This window comes from Octopus bimaculoides, chromosome 5 (genome assembly GCF_046866305.1).
Source record: "Octopus bimaculoides isolate indiv1 chromosome 5, ASM4686630v1, whole genome shotgun sequence".
Taxonomy (NCBI): domain Eukaryota; kingdom Metazoa; phylum Mollusca; class Cephalopoda; order Octopoda; family Octopodidae; genus Octopus; species Octopus bimaculoides.
Window position 1 is genome coordinate 61,276,048 of NC_142932.1, and position 9,056 is coordinate 61,285,103.

The following is a 9,056-nucleotide window of genomic DNA, read 5'->3' on the forward strand; positions in this document are numbered from 1 at the left end:
AAAAATACGTCATGGAAAAAATATATATATATTTGTCTGTGTTTGTCCTCCCACCCTTGATTGGCAACCGATATGTATATATATATATATATATATATATATGTATATATATATATATATATATATATATATATATATATATATATATATATATATATATATATATATATATATATATATAAATGAAAGAAAATACACACAGTATACATAGTTTAAATATATTTTTTAATATATGATATAAGAACAAGAATATTGTTTGTTCACAGGTTTTGCTTTCGGTACTCATGACATTGAAATTATTATAATTTCGTATTTTCTTAAAATGATTTTAGCCCGGTTTATGTATGGGGATTGTGAATAAAATGAATCAACAGGTAGAAAAATTTAAGAGGAGGTAATTGGTTATCGTTATTATTCGGGACAGGGGAGGTAATTGTTCATTCTTTGCAGAGGACTGAATAATAATGAACACTAGTTACCTCCACTTAGATTTTTTTCCTTATTGATTCACTTCCTTCACAAATCCGCCGCACACGACATGGACTAAAATCTTCTTAAGAAAATACGAAATTACAATAATTTCCATGTCATGATTAGCGAAAGCAAAACTGGTTGACAAATATAATATTCTTTCAACTTTAAGCGCAGAAGCGGCTGGGTTTAGTCCCACTGCGTAGCAGCTTGGGCAAGTATTTTCTAATATAGCCTCGGGGCCGAAAAAAGCCTTGTGAGGGGATTTGGCAAACTGAAACTGAAAGAAGCCTGTCGTATACACACACATATGTTATATTTATTTGGAATCTCCAAAAAACAAAAGACGAAGACAGGTGTCTAAGCAACAAAAAGGTGTATTAGGTTAACGCTCGGGAAGGCGAGAAAGTCTTTTACGTTTCGAGCCTACGCTCTTCAACGGAAAGAAACACAAGAAAATAAACACAGAGTGAGAGAGAGAATTAAAAGCCTTAGTGGCTAGCGGTCGATCATCATATCTATGTGTATGTCTGTGTTTGTCCTCCCACCCTCGTATGGCAACCGATGTTGGTGTGTTTACGTCCCGGTAGCTTGGCGGTTCTGCAAAAGAGACCGATAAAATAAGCACTAGGCTTACAAAGAATAAGTTCTGGGGTCGATTTGTTCGACTAAAAAGTGATGCTCCAGCATGCTCGCTATAAAAGGACTCAAACAAATAAAAGAATGAAAGAATTCTAAAATATTTGTTTTAAATATATTATAACTACGTAAACTGCATTTTCCTTCTTTTATTTTATATATATGTGTGTGTGTATAAGCGGGTGTATGTATGTGTGTATGCGTGTATATGCCCGATTGTGGTAAATAAAACAATATCGGCATTAGTTAAAACATATTCATATTCTTTGCTTAAGCTTAAACGCTATTTGGCGCTAATATTTCTTGATTTACCACGATCGGGCGATCCACCAGCGCAACGTTGATGACTGTATTTTACATAAGCTTTTGTTATAAGATTCGTTCGGAGTTGTCTCCCATTGATAAAAGTCAACTAGCTTCAAGTGAAACGGCTGAGTCGGATAGCAAGTAACCTATCTAGAGACGGGTTTGTAAAATCTAGCAGTATTTATAAGAAATGGCAGAAAGTTTCTCAGACATTTTCAAAATTAATTCAAGATTGTGAAGCAATGATATCACCACCTTTACATTATTCAAAATGCTAAGTTTGTATATAGTGTTTGTATGGAAACTGTTTTCTAAATGACAATGACAGATATGTTTACTGAATGGATGAATGCATACAAGACTCCGGGGAAACATGAATATTTCTTAAAACATAAGAATGCCTTGAAGTGTTGGCTAACAATGAAATACAAACTGAAACACTGAATCAAAATATTGAAGAACAGATATCAAAATTGTACACGTTGGAAGTATTAAAAGATATGTAGCGTTTATAACGCTCATAAGGGAATAATATTTGTAATTTAGGTAGTAAGTGCGAATTGGGACTCACTGAAAAAAATAAACATTATAGGGAGCATTGGAATTGTTTCAGAGTTCGACCAATTTTTACATGGGTGTTTTGGGAATATATGAATGATAAAGTGTACACTACTTGCCTCTCCAAATATAAACCATACGAATGACTCTGTGAGATGCAATGATGAATCAAATTATCAAGCTGGACACTGAATACCAATCTTTTATTGTTGAGTCGGCACCGAACTTGTCACATGATGACCAGCTGCAAATTGTGGTTCAACACAGAAATCCTGTGAGAGATTTTGAAACATTTTCCTGATACAAATTTTCGGTTTGGACACAATACTAGTTCTGCATGTAGATAATTTTTCATTTGAAAATATCTTTTGTTAGTCATACGATAATGGATATTCGAAGAGGAAAGATCCAGAGAACGAGATACAAGCAGTCTTTAAAAAGATACAGTACAAGCACGCACCTTATTCACTCGGCCTTGTGGTGGAAGAAATTGTCTGTCGCACTGAAGTTGCTGAATATTTTGACATTTTGCAGGAATTGTATGTTTTGATATCTGGATTATATTTTTTTTCACCACTTTGCGAACATTAGCAATTTTAATCGAAAAGTGCTCTCTACGTCTATGGCGAATTATATAAGTGTAAGCAGATAGTCTGTGTCCTTTGAAGCAATCAGAAAATTAACAATATTTATGCGAGTCATTTTATTAACGCTCAAATATTTTCGAGGATTCAACAAAGAAACCTCAGTATAAACGAAATGCAAATTTTTAAAGGGGGAATATGTTATTTTAACGCATCTTTGAGAAAACGTAAAGTGTTTTAACAAGAAAGAAACTTCAAACACTGAGACGTCTTGTATATGAAGGTTCATATTTTACTTACATTTGTTAAAGACAAAGAATTTCAAGATAATGTGTACGCCAGGACACTACACTATGAGTATAAATCAAAATGTTTGTGTGAAACAAGTGATAGTGTTTGTTGAAAGGGTCTAAGATGCTTAGAATAGAAATTCTAAGTCACATTTACGACGATGTAGTTTATTAATTACCTAACAGGACTGACACTAAAGAGCGACTCAGAAGAAATTCTAGGTTCTGAATTGGTGAATAATTCTGAAGCTAACGAGCATAATGTTAAAATTGTAGTGTCACATTACAAAGATGACGTAGACTACCTTAGGCAACACCAGAATACAGAGGCAAACGCGCTATCCGAAATACAATGCATATAAAATTCTTTAATTTAAATGTAAAAACAACTAATTGAAGTGTATATGCTGCTAGTAAAGAAGTAAGTAAAGCCATAGAAGAATTTGGAACATATAGTTCGTATTCTGATAGGTGTTTAAAATGAAGGATTATATTAACTCTAAAATGATCTAATATTAGACTTTTGTTAGAGAATACAATAAAGTGTTATCTTTATAGACCCATCACGCTTAGGTGGAAATTACGATGCTGAAACGTACGTACGTTCGAGTAATTTATTCTATTTTAATCTCAGTTTTCCTTTGCATGTGCTGTGTATATCATAACTACTAATACAACGAAGAGTGACAGGATAAACAATATACTGGAAACAGAACGATTAATGATAATCTACGCGAGGTTCTTAATCATGCAGTAGTAATCATACACCTAAGTGTACACCCAAGATATATATATATATATATATATATATATATATGTGTGTGTGTGTGTGTGTGTGTGTGTGTGTGTGTGTGTGTGTGTGTGTGTGTGTGTGTGTGTGTTATGTATTTGTGTGTCTGTGCTTGTCCCGAACCCTCGCTTGACAACCGATATTTCTATGTTTACGTTCCCGTAAATTAACGGTTGAGCAAAAACTTATCGATAGAGTAAGTAATAGATTTACAAAGAATAAAACCTGGGGTCGATTTGTTCGACTAAAGGCGGTGCCCCAGCATGGCGACAGTCAAATGACTGAAACAAATAATGGAATAAAGGAATATATATATAATAATATAAATAATATATATATGCATATATACGTACATATATGTAAATACTTACATATATATGTATATACATATGCATAGGTGCGAACAAGACGTCACGGAATGTAAACAACATAAAAAAGCAAGAACATGAGATACGAAATACGAATACATGGAATATGAACTTTCTTTACAACAACGAAAGAGACAAATGGAAAACAAATCAAGTAACATAACGAATGACTCTTCATCAGTTGTCGGCTGATATTTTAATCCGTATTTCGAGCAATTCAATGACAAGATACACCTTCGATAAAACAGTTGCTCCTGCAAAGCAAATTAAATAAAATTTGAGATTTTGCGGAGGGTCAAAATTGGTAACAAAAATAGGACAGTTAAAACAAAAAGGAAGGGCTGCTAAGCCTTAACAAGGTGAGGTGGCGAACGCGAAGAAGCAAGCTTGGATACGAGACAGACAATAATGTATCTGATTCGTCGAGCTGAATCAGAAAGAAAGAAAGAAACACAAGTTATGAAAAGAAAGAAAGATTGACGATGGTCACGTGGGAGCCACGAGAGAGCAAAAGAGGGAGAGTGAAGGAGAGAGAGTGACAGACAGATAATGGCGAAAGTGAGAAGAAAAAAATTAGAGAAAAAAAATAGTAAAAAAGAGAGAAAAAAACGAGAGTGGGAGAAGGGGAGATAAAAAGAATTAGAGAAAGGAACAGAAAAAAGGGGAGAAAATGAAAGAGTAATAGAATAATAGAATAGAATTGAATCGCATTAGAATTATGAAGATAAAACTTACTTGGAAAAGGATGCGTAGGGTTCAATCATATAATAATGCAGATAATATATGTATGCATATATAAATATGTATATGTAGATACTTACATCTATAGGTATGTACATATGCATATGTGGGCACAGGACGTCACGGAACGTAAACAACAACAAAAAATGAAAACATGAGATACGAAATGCGAATACATGGAATATGAACATTTTTTGCAACAACGAAAGAAACAAAGGGAAAATAAGACACATAACCAATGATACTCCATCAGTTGTCGGCTGTTTTTCCAGCCGTATTTCAGGCAATTCAGCGACAAGATACGCTTTCGATAAAATAGTTGCTCCCGCAAAGCAAATTACATGAAACTTGGGATTTTTCGGATGGGTCAAATTTGGTAACAAAAACAGGCCAGTGAAAACAAACAGGAAGGGCTGTATGCATGTATGTATGTATGTATGCATATTTCAAGGATTTGACAAAGGCACAACAAGCAGAAAATTTCGAAGATGTCATATTGTGCGTGACTGCACGTGTTGTCAGCTCTTAACAAATGAAATATTGGTGGAATTCTGCTTTATGCACACCATAAAACCCCTCATTTTCACTTTTTTGCAATTTTCAGAAAATTTTTGCGATTTTGTATTCAATACACCGGAATTCAAACGATTATGGAAAAGCCAAAAAAAGATTTAAGACCTATTTAGCTATTATTTTTAGCACAACTCAACACCGCCTGTGTTTTAAGCATTTAAAAAGCGAAAAATGACCACGTGGGTAAGCAGCTCCGTAACAGCTTGGTTTATTACTATGGAAACAGGTAGCTTACAAATTTAAATGCTGTTAACCCATTGTTTATAGATTTTTGGCGAAAATGAATTTCCTGTCAATGAAGACCATACAAAACAACATAATCATATCAAATATGAAATCAATTCGAAAAAAAGTTGAAGAAATTGAAAAGTAGCAGCCAGACAGAAAAGATCCGAATAATCCTTACTACTGCAGGCACAAGGCCTGATATTTTAGTAGAGGGGTCAGTTGATGACATCTACTCCTGTGTGCAAGTGGTATTTATTTCCTCGACCCCGAAGTAATGAAGTTAACCTCAGCGGAATTTGAACTGAAAACATTAAGGCAGACAAAATGCCGCAGACCGTTATGTCCAGCGAACTACCGATGTTGCCAGCTCACGCCGAATTAATTATGATTTTAAACTTTGGTACAAGGCCAGCAAGTCGATTACACCGACCTCAGTGCTGAACTGGTACTTATGTTACCGACCATGTGAAAATGAAAGGCAATGTCGACACCGGCGGAGTTGTAACTAAGAACATGGAGACGGACGTAATACGGCTATACGTTTTGCCCGGCATGCGAATGATTCTGTCAGCTCTCTGCCTTATATATTCGAAGTAATAATAATAAATGGTCATATATAGTGCCATAGAAGAAAGGTTATATACCTTAATGGTTTGTGAAGGCATTAAACGATAAAAGTATATCAACACTTTTCATTATTGCATTTATCATATTGTCGAACAGGTTATAATTTATACACTTGTTTAATCTTCTATTATACTATTTCATATAGTTTTATTAATTCTTTTCAGTATTGTCACTCTGTTATTATCACTAAGTTTTTGAAATGATTCGATTGAATTTTCCATGTCTTTAAATATTTCGAAATTGGAGTCTCTCTGCATTTTTGTCTTCTTAACTCCCAACATGCAGAATAATAACCTTAGATGTCTATCCATTGTCTCTAACGAATGCCAGCGTTGTAATCACTACTATCATTCCAAAGTGTATACACAGGCACCTTTTTCTTTCTTATCTGTAGTTAATAGACCCTTCAGAAGCAATAACTTCAAAAGCAATAACTTCAAAAGCAATAACTTCAAAAGCAATAACTTCAAAAGCAATAACTTCAAAAGCAATAACTTCAAAAGCAATAACTTCAGTTCAATCAGTCTAAGATCTTTAGTTGATGAGTTACTAAATAATTAATAATTGAATTCATAAAGACCTCTGCATTAGGATTATGTTCAAATCAAATTGAATGTAAATGTATAATTAACCGTTATGAAGGCGGCGAGCTGGCAGAAACGTTAGCACGTCGGGCGAAATGCATAGCGGTATTTCGTCTGCCGCTACGTTCTGAGTTCAAATTCCGCCGTGGTCGTCTTTGCCTTTCATCCTTTCGCGGTCGATAAATTAAGTACCAGTTAGGCACTGGGCTCGATGTAATCGACTTAATCCCTTTGTCTGTCCTTGTTTGTCTCCTCTATGTTTACACCCTTGTGGGCAATAAAAAATAAGAAACGTTAGCATCCCGGGCGAAATGCTTAGCGGTATTTCGTCTCTCTCTTTTGTTTCTTACGCGTTGCACATGTGTTCGTGGTGAAAATTGCTGTTTCTTAGTGTAATTATTGATAATAACTGCTGTTTCTAATAACTGCTGTTTATTGTTAAATTGTTGAATTTCGTAACCGTTGGAGTTTTCGTTTGAACACACCAAGTGCTTGTAGAAAGCATGCGTTGTTCATTCACCCGTTGGCGGGAAAAATGTCGTCTAGCGAGGAACCTACCGTTGGAACAGAAATGTTTGCTACTCCTGTTGAAACGAAGAATTACATGTTGTGTGGCGAGAAGCCAACTACGAGCAAAGAAATAGTGGATTCCTCCGAAAATGGAATTTTTGATTCCTCCGTTGCAAAAAAGAACAACAAAATGTATGAGTTATTTGGAGATGGGCTCTGTAGAGATGCACCTAGCATCCAAACTGAACAACCAAAAAAAGAAAAAAAAGTTTCGCGTTAGCAGCTGGGCGTGGAACCCGGCTACTTTCGAGGAATTAGTGTGATTTCAAGAAATACACTGAAATGATGCAAATGAATGATAACGTGATTAAAATACAACCACCGGAGAAATTACTATTAGAAGGAAAACTGAAAACAATAATATTTGAAACTTACTGTTTGCAAAAAAGAAAAATTGAAAAAATTACAGAAGAGAAGATAGAGAAGAGTCTGAAGCCAATCTGGAGCGACGTGGTTTATCTGACAAGAGGCAGGAAATTTGGTACGGTGGAAGTGAGGTTTCCCAACAATGAAATTGCACAAAAAACATTCAGTAGAAACGCTGAAAACGGATGACGTGGCGCTCATCCCCACTTATATGGGGATGAGAACGTCCAGAATTAAAATCACACGGGTCCCACCGGAAGTGGATCCTATGTGGTTGGTGGCGGCAGTCTTAATCAAACAGGAAGAGAAAATTACTCTCCTCCAGACTGCCGCTACCGAAAACGCTCTCACCGCTTTAGTATGTGGTGGCTCTCGAGCCCCTACTGCGAAGGTTGAGTGGCATTCCGAGAGAACCAGGTCTAGAGGCGTTTGTTACGGCTTACGCGGAACTATCAGCGTAACCTCAGTAGCACGCCTATGTAAAGTCGGTAAGACTATTCAGGCTAACAAGGAGGTGGCAGAAGCAAAGATTAACCGGGAAAAGTCGGTCGGCTTGCAGTTCGGCACCTGGGTTGGCAAGTCGATGCTTTCAGACAGCGTTGTTGGGTGCGGGACGGAGGAACCGGTTAAGTTGCTGTGAATTTGGTTTGGACCAGGCCTCCAGATAGAGAAGACCTGGACGGAGGTATTGAGCAGGGTGGCTGCAGTAGTCAAGACCTGCTCTTGGCGGTGGCTATCCTTGAAAGAGGAGGTGGCCAATGTGTTTATCGCATCAGTCATTACCTACCGCCTGACCGTCATCCCCTGTCCGGATTCGTAGTTGATCAGGTTGGAGAGACAGCGCTTTCGCTTTTTGTGGAAGGGCAGGTCACCACGTGTGAAACGCTCTGTCTGCTGTCAAAAGCCTTTAAAGAGAGGTTTAGGGATGCCTTGGTTAATGATGCGCAGGCATGCGTTGAGGTTGAGGCACCTCTGTATTCTCCTGAATAGTGAATGGGTGTGGTCTTCGCTGGCCAGACAAATGTTCCCCGAGTTCAAAAGTTTTTGCGAACAGTCAGCCTGGTGTTCTCGTAGACCAAGGTCGAGTGAATGGCATAAAGGGGTGCCGTATGGCCTGGGAGCGATTCTAGGTCTCGGGTTTATTCAACTGGACAGCCTGCTTCACCGTACATTCGGGTTGAGAACATTGGACAACTTCCAAAAGTTCTTAACCTGGCAATGCTACAGAGGTGCCTTGCCCGTTTGGGATAAGCTGACAAGACGCAGTAAGCGTCAGTCGCCGACCTGTCCAAGGTGCGGTGGAGATAGGGAAACCGTTCCTCACACTCTCGTTCAGTGCCTGGAGATATCTGAAATGTGGG

General features: G+C 37.1%; 1 pseudogene; it reads left to right on the forward strand.

Moving 5' to 3' along the window:
* The first annotated feature begins 7,330 nt into the window (after nucleotides 1-7,330).
* On the forward strand, nucleotides 7,331-7,884 carry LOC149135556 (uncharacterized; annotated as a pseudogene).
* Nucleotides 7,885-9,056: the final 1,172 nt, after the last annotated feature.